At 50.0% G+C, this 18,370-nt stretch overlaps 1 long non-coding RNA gene across 9 annotated transcripts in view; it reads right to left on the reverse strand.

Moving 5' to 3' along the window:
• The window catches only part of LOC123788940 (uncharacterized), a 450,302-nt gene extending 432,530 nt beyond the window's left edge, over positions 1-17,772 (reverse strand). For all 9 annotated transcript variants that reach the window (XR_015723826.1, XR_015723824.1, XR_015723830.1 and 6 more), the window contains exons 1-2: positions 17,603-17,772; positions 10,531-10,610 (exon numbers count right to left, since the gene is read on the reverse strand). This is a non-coding gene — a long non-coding RNA (uncharacterized LOC123788940). The remainder of the gene's footprint in view (positions 1-10,530; positions 10,611-17,602) is intronic.
• Between the last annotated feature and the right edge of the window lie 598 nt (positions 17,773-18,370).

Genomic DNA, 18,370 nt, shown 5'->3' on the forward strand with positions numbered 1-18,370 from the left:
ATCTTAGCTAGGTCCCACAGATTGACCTGGGGAAGGGTACTCCAAACTAGAGGACACAGTTCACACAAAAACTTTGAGCCAGAAATAAGCTCCAAAGTTGAGAAGGGGATGGCCCGAGTGGCTAGCACAGAGGGCAAGAGGACAAAAGAGGTAAGAGATGGGGGCGAAGGGCAGGGCTGGGGCAGCAGGGTCCTCACAGAACTTGCTACACAGCTTGGATTTTATAAGGGCAATAGGAAGCAACTGCAAGCAGGGGGTGACATGAGTTGATTTTCACTTTAGAAATAACTCATGGATGGGGCGCCTGGATGGTGCAGTTGGTTAAATGCATCCGACTCTTGGTTTCGACTCAGGTCATGATCTTACGGTCATGAGATTAAACCCCGCATCTGGCTCCATACTCAGTGTGGAGTCTGCTTGAGATTTTCTCTCCCTGCCACTTGTATTCTCTCTCTCTCTCATATAAATAAATAAATCTTTAAAAAAGGAAGGAAGGAAGGAAGGAAGGAAGGAAGGAAGGAAGGAAGGAAGGAAGGAAGGAAAGAAAGAAAGAAAGAAAGAAAGAAAGAAAGAAAGAAAGAAAGAAAGAAAGAAAGAAAGAAAGAAAGAGGAAAGGAGAGGAGAGGAGAGGAGAGGAGAGGAGAGAGGAGAGGAGAGGAGAGGAGAGGAGAGGAGAGGAGAGGAGAGGAGAGGAGAGGAGAGGAGAGAGGGCGGGCGAACTCATGGGTGTTGAGGGTCTGGTTCCTATGTAAAGTTAACTTTCCTGTGCAATGTCATTTAGTCCTGGGATCGAGCCCCACATTGGGCTCCCTGCTCAGCAGGGAGTCTGCTTCTCCCTCCGCCCTTCACCCCACGCACTCTCTCTCTCAAATAAAAAAATGATATCTTTAAAGAAAAAAAAAAGGGGGCGCCTGGGTGGCACAGTGGTTAAACGTCAGCCTTCGGCTCAGGGCGTGATTCCGGTGTCATGGGATCGAGCCCCACATCAGGCTCCTCCACTATGAGCCTGCTTCTTCCTCTCCCACTCCCCCTGCTTGTGTTCCCTCTCTCACTGGCTGTCTCTCTGTCAAATAAATAAATAAAAATCTTTAAAAAAAAAAAAAAAAAGAAAGAAAGAAAGAAAAAAAAAAAGGAACTCAACTCTAATCAATGGAGCTCAGGGCTCAGATCAGGACCTCGCAAAGCAACCTGTGAGGCACACGCACCGCCTGGAGTCTTCTGCACATCTGCCGAGTGGAGGAAACCTGACATTTCCACGGGGCCACCCTTGGAAAGCAGAGGGGCTTGGAGATAGCACCACCACCGCGGAGTAGCAGGGAAACACTCTGAGCCAGCACTGTGGAGCTGAGGTCCTATTTTTCCTAGCCTTGGCTCCCTCCATCTGTAATATGGAGTCAATATGGCTGAGTTCTCCAGAATGCTCCCTAATAAATTATGAGTTAAGGAGGGACATGGGCTTTGATTTCCCTAAGATATAAGCTGCTCTTTCACTGAAATGTGGAGTGTTTTTAGAACCATCAACTTCAGCCTCCTAAAAAGCTCAAGGGAATCAGGAGCTGTCGACACACAAGACAGCTGAAGTATAGAGGTAAAGGTTCTCAAGCCCCTAAACACTGACAGAACCCAGGTATTCCACTCCCCCAGTGTGTCCGCCCGGGGTCCTCCATGCCCACCTCATCAGCAAGCAAGAGCCTGCACTCCCAGGATCAGACGGTCTTCTGATTATGACACCTGGTCATCTGAGGCCCATCTAGGACCTTCTGAACTCCTTAATCAACTCCAGGCCCTGATTTTACACCTCTCTCCATCTGCCCACAATGTCAGAACTCCATGGGGAGAAGCAATGCTTTCCTTGACCACCATGATGGTTTTACAAGGAAAGGACCCAGTTTCAGTGGGGGGTGCTGAGCAAGCTCCCTGTGCACTCAGACTCTGGGCTCATCATTTGCTCTTCTCCGAGACTCAGTGCCCCAATCTCAAGGCTCTCCTCACTGTGACCCCTGGCTCTCCTGTCATCTTCATTCTCCAGTTTCTACAATGGCTGTCCCTTAAAAGTTGGGGGATTCAAGTCTTTATCTTTGGCCCTCTGGTCCTCACTCTACACTCTCCTGGGTTGTACCTCTCACCCCTGTGCTGGTGAGCCCAGAACCACAGTCCCAACCCGAATCTAGTTTCTGATCAAGGAATGTCCTACAAGTACTTTAAACCTAGTCTGACTGATATGAAAGTAATTACTGTCTTCCCCAAATGGGCTCCTCTCCTGGGTTCCCTATCTCCCTTAAAAGCCACATCAGCTGGCAGCCAGGCATGAGTCATCTCTAGCTTCACCCATGCTCCCTTCCCATGAGAGGTCACGAGATGCAATCAGTCCTACTTTCAACACACCTCACACCTCTCTCCTATCCTCACCGTCCCCACCACCATGACCTCACTCAGGTTTTGTCATCTGTTGTCCGGATTACTACACTGTATCTCAAACGGCCCCTAAACCTCCAAGCCCGCTGCTACACCTACTACCAGAGGTACTTTTCCAGAACGGATCTGCTGACGTTATTCCCTTACTCCAAATTCTTTCATGGTATTTTCCCCTTCCTAATGCGACCTCACCCACCTTTCAGTGTTGGCTCTCACCACTCTCCGAAAGCACCTAGTCTTCAGCAAGCCCACGCTAGTCGTCCCTTAAAGCCATGCACGTTTTCGGCATTCTTCTCGTGCTGCTCCTCTGCCTAGCATGCTCGTCCACCCTTTTCCCACGAGGCAAAGTCGAGACTCGATCCAAATGCCATCTCCCCTGAGGTGCTTTCTCTGACCCTCCCAGCCCCATTCCCAGACAGCCATTCTTCTCTCTGGACCCTCACTGCTTTGATCCCACATCTGAGCCCCCTGCCCCTCTCAGCGTGGAGCTCTTTGGATGTTCAAACACTGTCAGAATTAGATTCATTCATTCGTACATTAACTTATTCAGTCAGTAAATATTTATTTAGACCTTGCTCTATGCAAAGCATAGTTTTAGACACTGGTGGGAGGGGGTGTGCAAGGATGCCTGACGCAGAATCTACCAGCGAGCTAAGATGTGTGCCCTCACAACTGTGCTACTTGACAGCCTGTGAGAAGGGCACAGGGGCTCCCTGAGGGGAAACCTCCCAGCACAGGGGCTGCCTTCACCTGAACAATCCAAGTGGCCCACTGGGACGCGGGCCGGGAAGGGGTTGGCAACTATTGCTGAATTCCAAGCATCATCAAGCATCCCAGTTCAGTCCTGTCCAATTCTTTGGGCACCATGCTAGGAGCCGCACAGAGCCATCTCAGTTCCCACCACCTTTCAAGGTCCCAGCTCCCAAGACCTTTGTGAAGTCCTCCCTGCCTGTCCCAGGCCACTTGAACTTTCACAGCCCCAAACTCCTGTAGCACTCATGCCTCTAGGTGTGTACAGTTCTGCCTCACTGGTCGTTTTTATCTGTTGGTCCTGCCATTTGCATCAGTCAGTATCCCAGCAGGAAACAAACAGCACTCTCACATGAGGATGACTGTAGGAGTGTTTTTAAATAAAGGGTCTAGTTACAAAGGGGTGGGCAGGTTAGAGAGGAACCAGAAGACATTGGGCTATGCCCAGGGCTGGTAACAGGGCACCTGTCACAACCTTAGGACTGAAAAGCTGAAGGAAAGGACTATCACTGGACCCTGGAAGGTGGGGGTCAAACAGGATTCCACACAGGCAGAACTGACATTCCTAGCCAGCACCCACACTCTAGTCCCACCATCTTCCCCTCATCTTCCACCCTCACAGCATCCAATATCCTGCACCTGTAGGACCAGAGAGGTGACCTGGAGCTGGAGCTGCTTCTTCCAAATGCCAGTGCTGATACAGTCCCTGACGCTGATCTAGAGGGACTCATCTGCCTAATGCCAAGACCCAGTGCTGGCTATGCAGATGTATTTGAATTTATAGTCTTCTTCCCCTAACTTACACAGACACTCTGAGCTCTACCTGCCAAGACGGCCCAACCTCTGGCTGTGAAATACTGGGGCCATGTTGCCCCCTTTCTAGGGGTGCCAATGTTTCTCCTTCCAAGACAAAGCGCATCACCTGGCTAGTAAATGTCTAAGGCAGGCTGGGGGAAAGGGGCCGCTGGAATTCCAGGGCTCTTTACCAACACTATTTGACATCACTCCCCAAGTTGTACCAGGAACCAGGGGAGCCCATAAGTCTGCTTGAAGTTTCTCTAAACAGCAGAGTGCTGGATATTAGGCAGCTCCAGCCACAGCCCCCACATGAGAGCTCGCAAGGGGTGTGGGGCTTTGCCCTTCCTGTCAGCCCAGCCAAGAGCCCAGCCTCATCAGCACCATAAACAGGGCCCTAAGAAGGGGGCCGGGGGTGGAGGATGGACTGCTTTTTCTGCAACACAGTCAATTAATAAGAAGTTTAAAAGGCCATTGTGTTATTCCACTTATGAAAAGAATGTGACCTGGGGCCGCGGTTCCAGGTACCTGCTCTCAGCGGCTCTGGTGTTGCTCTGGGTGATAAGGGCGGCTCTGAGGGAGTGAGGATCTGTCTGGTCTCCTCTAAGTGCTTATGCTGAGCAGCCCGCAGGGCCCACGGCAAGGAAATCAGTCAGCAGGTTCATCTGAGGCTCTCCCCAAACCCTCTGCTGTTCTCCACAAGCCTCAGGCTGCCCTTCAGGGGTCAGTCCCTCAGCAGGATTCCCAGGCCTCTGTGGCATGTCTGTTTTGTGTCCTGTTCTCTGTTTCCTAAGATGTGACCAAGTCAATCTGATCCCCAGCCTGCACCGATGTGGCCATGTCAAGTGTGAAGCTTGAATGGACAGGCTATATACCACAGCACCAGGGCCTGTGTCACTGTCAGTGCAGAAGCCCAGGACTGGCCAGATACTTGAAGCCACCAGAGAAAGAACACATACTGGCCAATGCCTGAAATTCCACCTTTAGATAGTCATTCCTTTAACTTAAAACACTAAATCATTAGGAATTCTCTGTTCTAGGAGAGAGGAGTGACCTGCCACCCCTTCCCTCCAAGTGGCCATATGTTCATTGTTCATTGCAATGGCAGCTTTCCGGAGACAATGATCTTGTCCTTGCCTGGGGTACCTGAGTCCTGGCACAGATGGGACTGTGGCCTGCTAGTAAGGAGATGCTGCTGTGGGCTAGCTCCTTTGAGATCAAATGGTTCCATGGAAAAAGCAGTAGCCCAAGGATCAGCAACCTTGGTCCTAGGCTTAAGAAGGTCACTCCTCGGGGTGCATGGGTGGCTCAGTTGGTCAAACGTCTGCCTTCAGCTCAGGTTGTGATCCCAGAGTCCTGGGATCGAGTCCTATGTCAGGCTCCCTGCTTAGCAGCAGGGAGTCTGCTTCTCCCTCTCCTTTTGCCCCTCTCCCCTGTTCATGCTCTCTCTCCCTCTCTTTCTAATAAATAAATAAAATCTTTTTAAAAAAGAATGGAGCACCTGGGTGGCTCAGTCAGTTGGGCATCTGCCTTTGGCTTTGTTATGGTCCTGGGATCCTGGGATAGAGTCTCATGTCAGGCTTCCTGCCCAGTAAGGAGTCTGCTTCTCCCTCTTCCTCTGCCCCTCTCCCCAACTCGTGCTCTCTTTCTCTCACTTGCTCTCTCTCTCTGTCTCTCTCCCAGGTAAATAAATAAAAATCTTAAAAAAAAAAAAAAAAAAGAAGAAGGTCACTTCTCTCTCTGGGTCTCAGTTTCCCCAACTCTAAACTGAGGAGGTGATAAGTGTCCTCCAGGTTTCCTCCCAGCTCCAAAATGCTCTGCCATGCAAGGTCCTGATCCTCCAGGACCAGAGAGGCATGCCCCCAGCAGGCGCTGTGGCAGGCTGAAGGCAGCTCCCACTCGAAGCTCAAGTTCAATGTATCCAACCGTTGCTTCCAGATTTCTCCCACACCTCTTTCCTCAGGTTCTCAGGCCCCTCCCACCATTCTTCCTTCTGACTCCCACTGATTCGGCCCTCACCCTGCATCAAAGGGTCTTCCAGTCTCTGAGTTCATATAGGAGCAAGGTCTTTTGTCACCAGGGTCTGCCCTGTTGGACACAACCTTTCCAGGAGCCGCCTCTCAGGCCTCGAAGAGACAGATGTGCCTGTGTGTCACCACGGAGCTGGGCTTCCCCTCAGCTCTGCTCCCAGGAGCCCCCCCCACCCCCCTAGAGCCTGCTCCTAAGGCCTCCCCGCAGCCTCAAGCACTGCTGTGCTTTTATCTCCATCACGTCCAAACCCCAAGCCCTGGGCTGGTAAGACCACTGCCAACTCTGGGCTGGGGAGGCCCACTTCCCACATGCTCCTTGCTGATCCTTATCCCCCACTTCCGGTAGTTCAAGGTCACATCAGTCAGGACAGAGGCCAAGACCAAACTATACGAAGTTTATTTCCTCATTTTGGTGAGCACCTATGACAGCCCTAGACCCCTCTCCCACCTATAGCAGCTCCTGACTGACAGGAGAGAAGGACGCCAACCCAAAGCCACCCTAAACTTTCTCTGTGAAAAGGCTCAACCAGAGGCCTCTGGCAGGAGAACACAGAGGTCCTCAAAGCACCCGCTTCCAGCAGCAGCTGCCATCAATCTTAAGCCCCAGGACAGCCCAAGAAACCAGTTAGAAGCTGACCTTTACCATTTCTCAAGAACACCCGGCCCTGTCCCTGGGCACGTTTTCATCTATAATCACTTTGGCAAAGGGGACGTCAGAGAGTTCTTTTCTCTTAAAGATTTCCTTGGTCTTGCCAGGTCCTGGGTTGGTGTCCTGTCCCTTTACTAAATGTTGGGTGGTGGGAGGAGGAAGTGATGGTCGTTCAGGGAAGGAGGCAGGAGCAAGGCTGATGTCTGTGAGCCATGTTTGCAGGTGTGCCCCCCACAGAAACCACTGTGTGTGCAGGTGTGCCACCAATAGAAAACGGTTCTGATTTTGTGTGTCTGCCAGGGACTCATAACTCAACATAATTCAGCTCTTCTGAAAGACTTAATACCTAAAAATATTATTTCCCCAGCTCCATTACAGAACCCTCTCTCAAGGATGAAGGGAAGTGGCTTGACATCAAATGTAAAATTTAATTTAAAGCACAGAGGCAGGGATGCCTGGTAGCTCAGTTGGTTAAGCCTCCACCTTTGGCTCAGGTCATGATCCCAGGGTCCTGCGCTAGAGTCCCACATTGGGCTCCATGCTCGACAGGGAGCTTGCTTCTCCCTCTGTCTGTAGCTGCCCTTGCTTATGCGCTCTCTCTCTCTCTCTTTCTCTCTCTGACAAATAAATAAATCTTTTTTAAAAAATAAAGCACAGATGCAATGCGGCTTAATAAAATTGTGTATATATACATACATATATGTATGTATATATACACACACATTTTTTTTAATTTAGTCTGTCTAAACAAGGATAGTTATGATCAATGAAATGGCTAGCCAGTTCTCCAAATTCCAGGGCACCAGCAGAAAGCTTAGTAAGAGGTAAGAACAGGAAAGAAAACACCATTTGAATAATCGATACTCTGAAGAGACAGTTCTAGGGAGGCATATAAATTGGTAGCAGAAATTTAGGATTTATCCATAGTGGAATATTAAGAGCAAAATGGAATTTGGAGGATAATTCCCTGATCCTAGGGGTGGCATCAGGGAGAATGATCACCCACAAATTCAGGGTGCTCCCCTCGGCTTAGCAGACCACAGACCTAAGCCAGGGTGGCATTTCCTATATCCTCATGGACACCCTCCAGCCTGATGAAGCCAGAAATTCCCTCTTACAAACAGCTGAATATCTGCCAAATGCCTCTGCCCGGGCCCGAAGGTCAAAGCGCAGAAGGTGGTGTTTTTTAATTTGCTGCTTTTCCGTCTCTTTGTTCTTCCCCATGCCTCATTATCTTGAGATGTCTTTAATAACTGAGCAGGCCTGAAACATTCCTCCTCCTCTTCTCCCACATGGGCTTTTGCCATCCCCCTCCGTGGAGGAGGACGGTGAGACTGCCAAGCTAGCTGGCCTGAGTATCTCCCCCTGGGGCAGCTGGCTCCCAGCCCCTGGGCAGGACCTGGGAACAGAGGGTCCTGGAGCCTCCCTGGAATCCATCAGCCACAGGAAATGAGATTTTAGCAGAAAAGAAGGAGGCCCATCCACCAACACTTCTGCCCAGCCCTGTGTGTATACGACCGCATGCACGCGCACCCCCATACACCCGTGAGTTCTCCAGCAGCAGTGCCTGAGTCATTGTGTCTCATGAGTCAGTAAGTTAGAGAGATTTTGAGGGAGGTGTTCTCGGTTGGAACATGCCAAATCAGGTGTTTTCCAACAACTCAGGATGACGTTAGGAACACACCCCCATGGACAGGATATTACTTATATGAACAGTGAGTTCCCAGCTGGTCAATGTTCAAGTGGCAACTATAAACATCCCAGAGCTCCCAAATACATCTCAAACCATCAGACTTCCCGTCAGTCCAGGTGCAAGGAAGGAAGGTTGGTATAGTCAAGTCCACAGATGGAGCACTGTGCTGAGAAGGGGGCACTGAGGAGGAAGTAGGTCCCTGACCCCAAGGAGCCCCCAGGCTTTCAGAGGAGCCACCACCACACATGGAAGGCAGGGCTCTAACAAACTAAATTCTGTGAGAGCACCAGCCAGGGGTCAAGGCAAGTGTCCCAAAGGACATGGCACTGGAGCCGTGAGCCTTCACCTCTGAGTGGGATCCGAACTATCTTCTAGTGTGGGCACGTGAGTGCGAGCCCAGGCTATGTCAGGCCTGTCTGGGAGCAGGCCAGAGCAGCTAGAGCACGAGCTACTTGAGAGCTGATGAGTCTAGAAAAAAAGCAGAGCCAGGTCACAGAGGACTTGAGTGTTGTGACGAGAGTCTGGATTCCATCTGCTCCAGGAAATGGGTTTCTAGCAAAGGTTTTCTAGTACAGCACAGATCCCAGAGGCTGACTGCCTAGGTTCAAGTCCCAGCTCTGCCACTTATTATGTGGCCCTGGGAAAGATGCTCAACCTCTGTGCACCTCAGCTTTCTTATCTGTTAAATGGGATAATGAGTTTCATCAATCACAAGATGTAATTGTGTAAAATCATCTGAGTATCACTGGCTAGGTGGCAAGAATGACAAAGTGACATCAGCTGTGCATGCATAGCAAATGCTGCAGAATCAATGCCAGCTGTTTGGGAGAAAAATCCACACTTGTAAGAAATACTGCATCACTGTTAATGGCACAGAGAATATTATGGGGAGAAAACATAGATACTGAGGACTCAGAGTTTTAAAATAATTCAGAAGGGTGGACCTCTGAAGATGAGAAAATTTCAAAAATACCTACACTCATTTACTTCATTTATGAACTTAAGTATGCATAAGGTAAATATATGATTTTGAAAACTTATGTCTAAACAAGTCTAAAAGAGCTCCTTCATTAACTATATAATAAAAATTTGAAATGATAAGAAAGGATTGTGCCAGGGCGCCTAGGTGGCTCAGTCAGTTAGGCATCTGCCTTCAGCTCAGGTCACAATCCCTGGGTCCTGGGTTTGAGCCCTTCCCCCCAGCCCGGGGTCAGGCTCCCTGCTCCGTAGGGAGTCTGCTTCTCCCTCTGCCCTCCCCCTACCTCATGCGCTCTCTCTCCTGTCTCTCTCCCAAATAAATAAAATATTTTTTTTAAACAAAGGACTGTGTCATAATTTTTCTTGGTGCTACAAAAATAAGATGCATCTTACAATCTTCAAGTCAATGAGATATGGTCAAAATCACATATACCTCACATGATTAATAGGAGGACTAAATGAGTTAATATTTATATTAACCACTCAGAATGGTGCCTGGCACATAATGATTCCAATATCATGCTATCAAATGAGTTATCTGATTTGTGTCTAAGGAACATTCCCAGAAGCGCTATGCATTAAAGTAGGGAAGTGGGGTCATGGCAGGAGAGCCCTTCGGGGGTCTGGGACAGAGGAGAGCCCGTGGCAATCACGGTCATATGGACAGATAAGTGCCAGGCGGGCTGGAAAGAGTTTTGGAGGTGGGTCCTCACACATCTGATACCACATGTGTGTATAAGGAAGAGGCAGGAGGTGAAAACACCACCAGAGGTTTGTAGCTGGGATGACAGAGCAATGCTCTTACCTGAGATAGGAAATGCAGAGAAGTGGGAATAGGAAAGAAAAGAGTGACATGTGTGGGTCACGTTGAGTGGGGATGGCTGTGGGACATCCGAGTGAAGTATCTGGCAAGAAGCGGGAAATTAAGGCTTAGTGCTTAACAGATACATTCAGGACTGCAGAAAGAAGGAGGGGAGGGAAGGAGGTAGGGAAAGAGAAAGGGGAACTAAACGGATTCCTGCCACCACACACTGCCTATGTCACCTTTGGAGTACTCACATATTCTCTTTAATACTTGAGGTATTTGTATATTTGTCAGACTCCCCCACTAAAGAGTGAGCTGAAGGCAGGGATCATGTCTCCCCTATATTTGTAACTCAGTACTTAGCCCAGAACCCAGCACATGCTAGCCATTCCATGAAGATTTGAGGGTACCACACCTTTCGAGGGTAGAAGCCTTGATGCCTTGTCCTGTGGTTCATCTGCTCATCACTCTGCTCCCTCAATCTCTGTTTGGCGACTGCAAAACAAAACCAGTTCAGATCAGGAAAGATGCAGGCGCCCTGCCAGCATCACCGTGGCTCACTAGGGGATGGGGGAGAAGAGAGGGACAAGAGAGGGGCCAGGAGTGGTGACAAACAAGACAAGATAGGTCAACACAGAAGCTAAGAGAGAGATAAGGACATTCCAGGTTGTCCATGAGTCTCTGCTTGCTGTCTCCTGCTGTAGCCTCAGTGTCCCCCATCAGGAAACCCCACTCTCAGCTTTCCAGTTCAAGAAGTGTCTGAAAGTGGGTGGAAAGAGCCCTGACCCCAGGATCTTAGCTGCAGGGCCATCCATCTCTCTATAGCTGGGTGATCACAAGCCAAACCCCTCACTTCCCTCAATGGGTCTCGGTTTCCTCATCTGTGCCCTGAGGAGGTGAATGCATGTGGATGGCTGCTACTTCTCTACTCAGAGCCTCTCCTCTGCCTCCTATCAGCATGCAGGAAGAGCTGGCTACACCACGCAAATTTACCTTTACGGTACTTTGCAAGCACTTTTCACTGGTCCCCTATTGTTCCGGGCTTGCCATCCTCCCCCTCTCTCCCTCTGTCTCTGGTACTTTTGTATCCAGCACCCTCCTCCAGACTCTGCCACACAGGGTGGGTCTATCAGGGTCCATCAAGAGGGTCAACCCTCTGAGAGTCATTCCTAACGGTCCCAGGGCACCACACACCCCGAAGACCTGGCTGTCAGTCCCACGCATGCTCCTGTGATCACGTCATTATTCTGCGTGAGTCACTGTCCAACTCAAGGAGTCTCAAAGGGAAGTTAGGGACCACCCCCTAGTACACACCCTCAGCCACAATGGGCTTCCTGATGAGTCCCTACTCTTAGGGAATGGTCCAATCCTACCCCGCTGGCCCCCAGGACCCAGGTTGAGAAAATAGACAGGAAAAGGGGCAGCCCATAGCCTTCCCGGTGTGAGCAGGCCCTGATAAAGGGCAGATGGGATAGCCCTGCCCTAGAGAGACAAAGGAAAACAGACACTGGATGAGATCAGGGAAATGATGGTCCACCCTGCTCCACACTACCACACTTTCCGTGGATGACCCAGAATGAATCCAGGCTCTAATTTTAGTCACTGCCCACCCCCTTCCCTGTCCAGGCCCATCACAGAAATCCTGGGTCTGCCTGGCCTGGGGGTTATCGCAGGGGCATTCCACCCAGCCCTGCAACTGGGAGACTCTAAAACCCCATGGCGTGTTCCACTGCCACCCTTGCTCTTTCCTTGCCCCAGCTGGCTGAGAGAGCACAAGGTCACTTTACTTCATCAGAGCTCAAAAGGGGGAGCTGAGGTGCTGAACAGGGTAGGGGATCCCAGGAGGCCACTGGGAGCCCAAAGAAGGCTGGAGCCTAAAAGCACAAGGTGGCATCAGCAAAACAGTGGCCATGACAGTCCCATGAGACCAAGGGGCTTTACAAGGAGACCCTGGAACAGAACAAGAGTAGGGATGGGCAGGAAGAGGAATACTGACAGGAGGAAGGAATAGGCCAGAAGTGAACAGAGAAGTCCAGGAAGCCAAATGTTGTATCATGAAGTTCTGTAGGGAGATGGAGGGAGCAGTATGAATGGGGGATCCGAGGAATGAAAACCCCAAAAGGCCCTGAGGTATATGCAAGAAGAGGTCCTTGGAGGGCAAGGGTTGGCAAGCCAGCCCAAGCACCAGTTTTGCAGAGGTGAACAGACCCAGAAGAAATGAATGAAAAACACTACAGGCTTTGGAAATGGGTCTTCCTGGGTGAGTAGGGGCAGAGGAGGCAGGCAACGTGTGGTTTTAGCTCAGGGAGCTAAATACCGGGGAAGCTGATTTTTGATGTACTCTGTGCCTTGGTGCTTGGCTTATGCGGTTGTCAGGAACAGCACTTCACCCAGGCGCACTGGACAGTCGGCTGGGTGGTTTGACAAGGTGCACGCTCTTTGAGGACAGAGAACATCTTTTGTTCATCCCACTCTGATGGGGTTTTAGAGATTTTAAGTTACATATGTAAAAACCCATCAGAACAGCTGTCAGCCAGCACACCATACCCACGACTACCCACAGTGCTCAGTCCCAGGAAATATTTGTTGCTTTGAAATGGTCTGAGTGAGCACGAAAGAAAATATCAGTCAGTTAGTTAAGCAGTGGGTTCGACGTGGGCACTGAGGTGACCTTCTTCTCGTGGATTATGGTCCTAATGAGGGCTCTAGGCTGGCACACAAAGCTTGGAGCAGTATCACGTGGAGGGCACTGCCCTGGCTGCCTGCTGTTTCCCTTACACTGGTGAGCTCGTCCCAAACCAGGATTGGCCCAAAGGGAGCAGCTGGGCCCTGCTGTGTTTTCAGAACTCAGGATTACCTCTGGCATCAGCAAATAGCACCAGAAAGTTCCATCAGAAACCAGGGACAAAATAAATAAATAAAAGAAACCAGTGACAGCTGCCTGCCATCACCCTAATTAAAATAAATATGCTGTCCACCATGGTCAGTCAGCCTCCTGCTGCTCCCTGGAACCCCCTCCACACACAGGCAACAGCCCACCTGTGGAGGGAAAGAGGTCGCAGCCCTCAGGACAGAGGGGCTCCCCAGCCCCAAGTGTACCCACAGCTCCTATGCACCCTCTCTCCCTTCACCTCATCTTCTCCGGTCTTCATGGTCTTGCCTGCCAAGCTGAGTCTCTACCTCAGGGCCTCCAAATTTGCTGTTCTCAATGACTGGAAAACACTCCTGCCACATGTTCTCATTCCTTCATTTCATTCAAATATTGCTCAAAGATCACCTCCTTAGAAAGGCCTTCCCTACCTGCCCTAATTAAAATAGCACGCACGCAGCCCACCACCATCTAACCTTTTATTCTATTTCCATTTTCTTCAAAGCACCCAACTCTACGTGAAATTATATTTTTATGTTTTGCTAATCTATTATCTGTTCCCACCTCCCCAACCACCCCCACCCCAAGCCCCAGGCCCCAGCGCCAGCCCTGCACATTCATTCACTCTGAGGACAGGGACTGTCTTCCTCACTGTTGTTTCCCAAGATGCTTGAACAGTGCCTAGTACATAGTAAGCTTTCAATCAATAGGTATTTACTGAATGAATGAATGAATGAATGAATGAATGAAATGTTTTTCCTTCCATGCCAAGATGACCCATCTGATTTACTATCACAATAGCTGCCGTTTCCAGTAAAGGATGAGGTGGTGAGAGTTCCTATTCACTGATGTCACAAGGCCACCTACCACATGGCAGCACAGAAATAACCATCATGCTAGTCTCCTTGTGCCAGACCCTCTGATAGGTTCCCTACATGTGTTAGATCTTTTACTCCTTGTGGCCACCTTACGCATATGGCATTTTCATCCCCGTTTAACAGATGAGAAACCCAGGGCCCAGAGAAGAAACTTTAAGTTTCCCAAGCTCACTGAGCTAATCCATGATAGAGCCTGGACTTAAAAAGCTTCTTGAAGCTTTTTCCTGGGACAAAACTAGAGCCACTGGACCATCCCTACCAACCCACACCTCCCCTCCCCTGGCCCAGGTACTTTTCTGCCTTCCCTAACCACAGCACTGACAGCACTGAAAGAGTTAATGAGGATTGTCCGGACTCCAACCAAGCTTCCCAGAAACTCATCAAAGCCTTGAGAGGTAGGGGTGAGAATGAGGGGAGAAGAGGAGGGGGGAAGGAGGAAGGGAGAAAGTGGCAGAGGGCAGGCTGTGAGATTAAATGAGCTCCTCTCTATGTAGGGCCTGCCAGATATCTCAGGGCAGCAAAGGGCTCACTCAGGCCCTCCACCCTTTCCCTGAACCTGATAGACATCTCCCAAAGTTATCTCAGCCACGAAAGGAAACTGTCAGCCCAGCAGCAGCTGGGCTCCCCAGGCCCAGGCTGCCTGGGACAATGGGGCAGGGTTTCCGGCAGGGGACTGCAGCAAGATGGGAGGCAGGGCCCCAGGCTAGCCTGTGGAAGGCAGAAACTCAGTGCCCTAGCGGCAGCCCAGCCAGCAGGGAGGTGCGGGCTCCAGGACCCCCAAGCTGTTGACTCACTGCATGTCTCAGGGACAAGTCACTTCCCCTGGGGACAGCTTGTCTCAAAGAGACAGAGTCATCCCACACCCATCCACACAGGCTGTGAGGAGATGGAAAAGGGAAAGGAAGAAGGAAGGCTGGCTCAGAAGGAGCACCCTTTAGGAAAAATGGTTTCTGAGCCTTAGTAAGCTTCCCATATGCTGTGCTCTCTGAGCACTTTGTAAATAGCATCTCGGTTGATCCTCCGCCACACCCTGTGTGGTAGGTCCCTTTCTTGTTCCCACTTTACAGATGAGGAAATAAAGCTCAGAGAGGTCAAATCATTCACCTCAGCCACTTCCAAGCTGCATTTCTAATTTTAAGGGAAAATGAGTTCAGCCCTGCCGTCTTACACCCTTTCTCTACCATCAATACAACCGGGAGCCCGGAGCTCTGTGAAACCTTCCCATGGGATGAGGATATTTGTATTGTCTGCAGGGACCACCTGTGGCCCGGCTAGGCCACATACAGCATGGGCACAATGACAAATGTATGGGGATGTGGGACTTCTGTTGTCCTTTTCCAACCCTGATTATACACTTCCTGCTTTATGCCACGTCAGTTTCTGGAGTCTCTGGGCATGGCTGCCTCACCACATAGGGGACAGGGTGGGGATCCAAAGATTTGAATTTCAGGCTCAATTCTGCTGCTCAACAGCAGCATGACCTCCATGTGTCAGATGCTGGGAAACTGGCTCAAGTAGGAGAGTCTGAAAGGCCCATGATGAGCTGGAGACCGCCGCCCTGCCTCGGTGTATAAAGCCCTTAGAGCTGAGTTTGTGAAACAGCAGGAAAAAGGAGTACGTCTTCCAGAGTGTGAAGAAGGACAGCGGTGATGTCAACAATGGCTTAGCATAGCCCTGCTGGGGATGTCCAGGCAGAACCAGTTCTCGCTGGAGGCCCCATTCTGCAGTATGAGCTTACATAGGACACACATACTGGAGACAAAATCCAAGCTGGACATAACAAATCATCAATCTATCCAAACGTGAGTTATGCCATCCAGTTCCTTCCCCTTCAGGGACAACTTCCTTGACCATACACGTAGTATATCTGAACCTCATAAACCCCAGAATCCAGGTTATTGGCCAAAGGGGCCCCAGAAACACAGAGACCTCTAGGACTGTTAACAGCAGAAGAAACAAAATCACCATCACCTTTAGAGCACTGTCTCTGAAGAACCTGTATGGACAGATTCCAGGGGTAATTGCTGACGCTAAAAGTTCAAGTCTGATCTGGCCATTTGACAGTATCTAGACCAAAGAGCCAGTTGATTTTTCTAGGTGTAACCCTGGTACTTCAGCAGACCCTCTGAGGTTCCTGTCAACTCTATTTTTGTCCCTGTGTCTGGGAAAACTGACTAAATTTCCTTTAATTTGGAACCAAGCCCAACTCTGAAGTTGGGTGGATATAGCCACACTTCCGCACCCAAATCTCCCTACGTTTGAAAACAACACTGGGTGTTGCAGAGCACAGCTGTGCTAACAAGCACGGTTCTTATCTGTCGGAGCCTAGTCCTGCCGGGGTGTCCTGGAGAGCTGGGGCAGTGACTGAAGAGTGGCCAGCCACACCCAGCGTGGGCCAGAGTTACAAAGAAGCTGCTTCATCAGATAAGGAGCCTGAGAGAAAACCCTTAGAAAGGACAAGAGTCAGTGCACCATTGTGACGGCACGTTCCCCCCACAAAAACTGCCTCTAGAACTTCTTCCAGGAAGAACTGCCTCCTTCCTCAGCATTTTCAACAGCCGTGTCTGAACTGGCACGGGCTGCACACAACGGGCATCACACTGAGTGTTTCCGCCTCTCTGCGCACAGGTTCTAGCTTGCTCACCAACCTTGTGATCAACTACAGGCCCTCAGAGGGCAGGCAGGCACCTCTGTGTGCAGCCGTCTGCATGTCCTCCTCCGTAGCACCTAGTGCAGGAAAGCAAATCCACGCTGGCCCCTCTGTCCACACTGGGGAACTTTCTGCATCTGCCTCAGTAGTCCTCAACCCTCGCTCCACATCAGAGACATCTGGAGAACCTAAAAATTTCCCCTGTTGAGGGCTCACCCCAGAGGTTCTGATTTGAGTGGGATGGGATGGGACTGACCTTGGCATTTTCTAAACATGCAGCCAAGGCTGAGGATCTCTGCTCTAGAGTGTGGACACCAGCTTGGAGCCAAAAACTGCTTATTCTAGGCTGAGAGGTGAAAGCAGGTAAGCCAGGGAAGAGGTGGTAGAATCCCCTCCTGCAGCCATCTTTAGAGGAAGCAAAGAGACCAACATCGACCATCATTAGACTGGGGTTGCTGGCCTGGGAAAGGAAAGTGACTCCAGAATACAGTCTTCCTCCTATCCAAAGAAGAGATACGACTTCTGGGCAGGGGAAATATTAAAATATTTATTAATGGGTGTGGCACAGGTACTGGTCCATGAAAACAAGGCACTGGCCAACAGGATGGATGCCCGCTGAATGCCAGCCCAGCTTCTGGGGCTTCTGTATTCATCCTTTAAAACTTACTTCAATAGTCATTACTCAACAAAATACTCAATAAACCTTTCATTTTTTACATTTCTAATTCCTCTTTTGAGAGTGTGAAAGTAGTGTTTGCTCATGGTAGAAAATGCAGAAAACCAAAATTATCCACAATCCACCCTCCAGAGACAACTACCTGAACACATACACAAAGGGTGCCTCTCTCCACTCCTGCTCAGAAAGCCCACCTATGGGGGCGCCTGGGTGGCACAGCGGTTAAGTGTCTGCCTTCGGCTCAGGGCGTGATCCCGGCGTTGTGGGATCGAGCCCCACATCAGTCTCCTCTGCTATGAGCCTGCTTCTTCCTCTCCCACTCCCCCTGCTTGTGTTCCCTCTTTCACTGGCTCTCTCTATCTCTGTCAAATAAATAAATAAAATCTTAAAAAAAATAAAATAAAGAAAGCCCACCTATGTCTTCCTCTGCTCCTTTCTGGCAGGTGCGTTCCTTGATGGGCAAGGTGTTCCACCTGCAGTCAGAAGAAGAAAGTCCCAATGACCCCAAAGCCTCCCCAGGTCACTGTTATCACTTTCCATTACCCGGAGGGAATAAGAAAGGAAATCCTAGCTCCATCTGAAGAGAAAGGGAAAGTGAGTAACCAGGATGGGACGGCACCTCCCAAGACTGAGTCAGTCAGCAAACATTCCTGGAGTGCAAGGAATTTGGGGGATACAAAGATGTGTCACCTCAGTCTCCGCCCTTGAGGACTTCACTATATAATTAAAGAAATTAGACAGAGCACCCCCACCCCAACTACTGTAATTTAATGAACTAATAACTACGAAGTGCTCAAAATAGTACCTAGAACATAGTAAGTGCTCTCTGAGTGTTTGCTGATAATCTTATTTTTATTACCAAAGACATTTGGCATTATGTTCCAAGAGAGTGATAAAGATCAAAAGGGTTCTTTGTTTGGAGGAAGGAAAGACTGTTAGGGTTTGGGGGAGGCGGGGATGAGTTCCTGGATCCTGAGAGGAGACAAAGACCCCAGCCCTGAGCTTTGGAAATACCCCAGGGCACGCAGGAACTTGGACAGCCACCCACCCAGCTGGGCCCTGCACCCTGCAATGGGGACTGCACACCCCACAATTAAACTCTTCACTGCTTTAGGAGTGGTTGGAGGAGGGGGGCACCTGACTGGCTCAGTCAGTAGAGCATATGACTCTTGACCTCGGGGT

Source organism: Ursus americanus, chromosome 3 (assembly GCF_024610735.1).
Source record: "Ursus americanus isolate L20-20 chromosome 3, mUrsAme1.1.p, whole genome shotgun sequence".
Classification (NCBI taxonomy): domain Eukaryota; kingdom Metazoa; phylum Chordata; class Mammalia; order Carnivora; family Ursidae; genus Ursus; species Ursus americanus.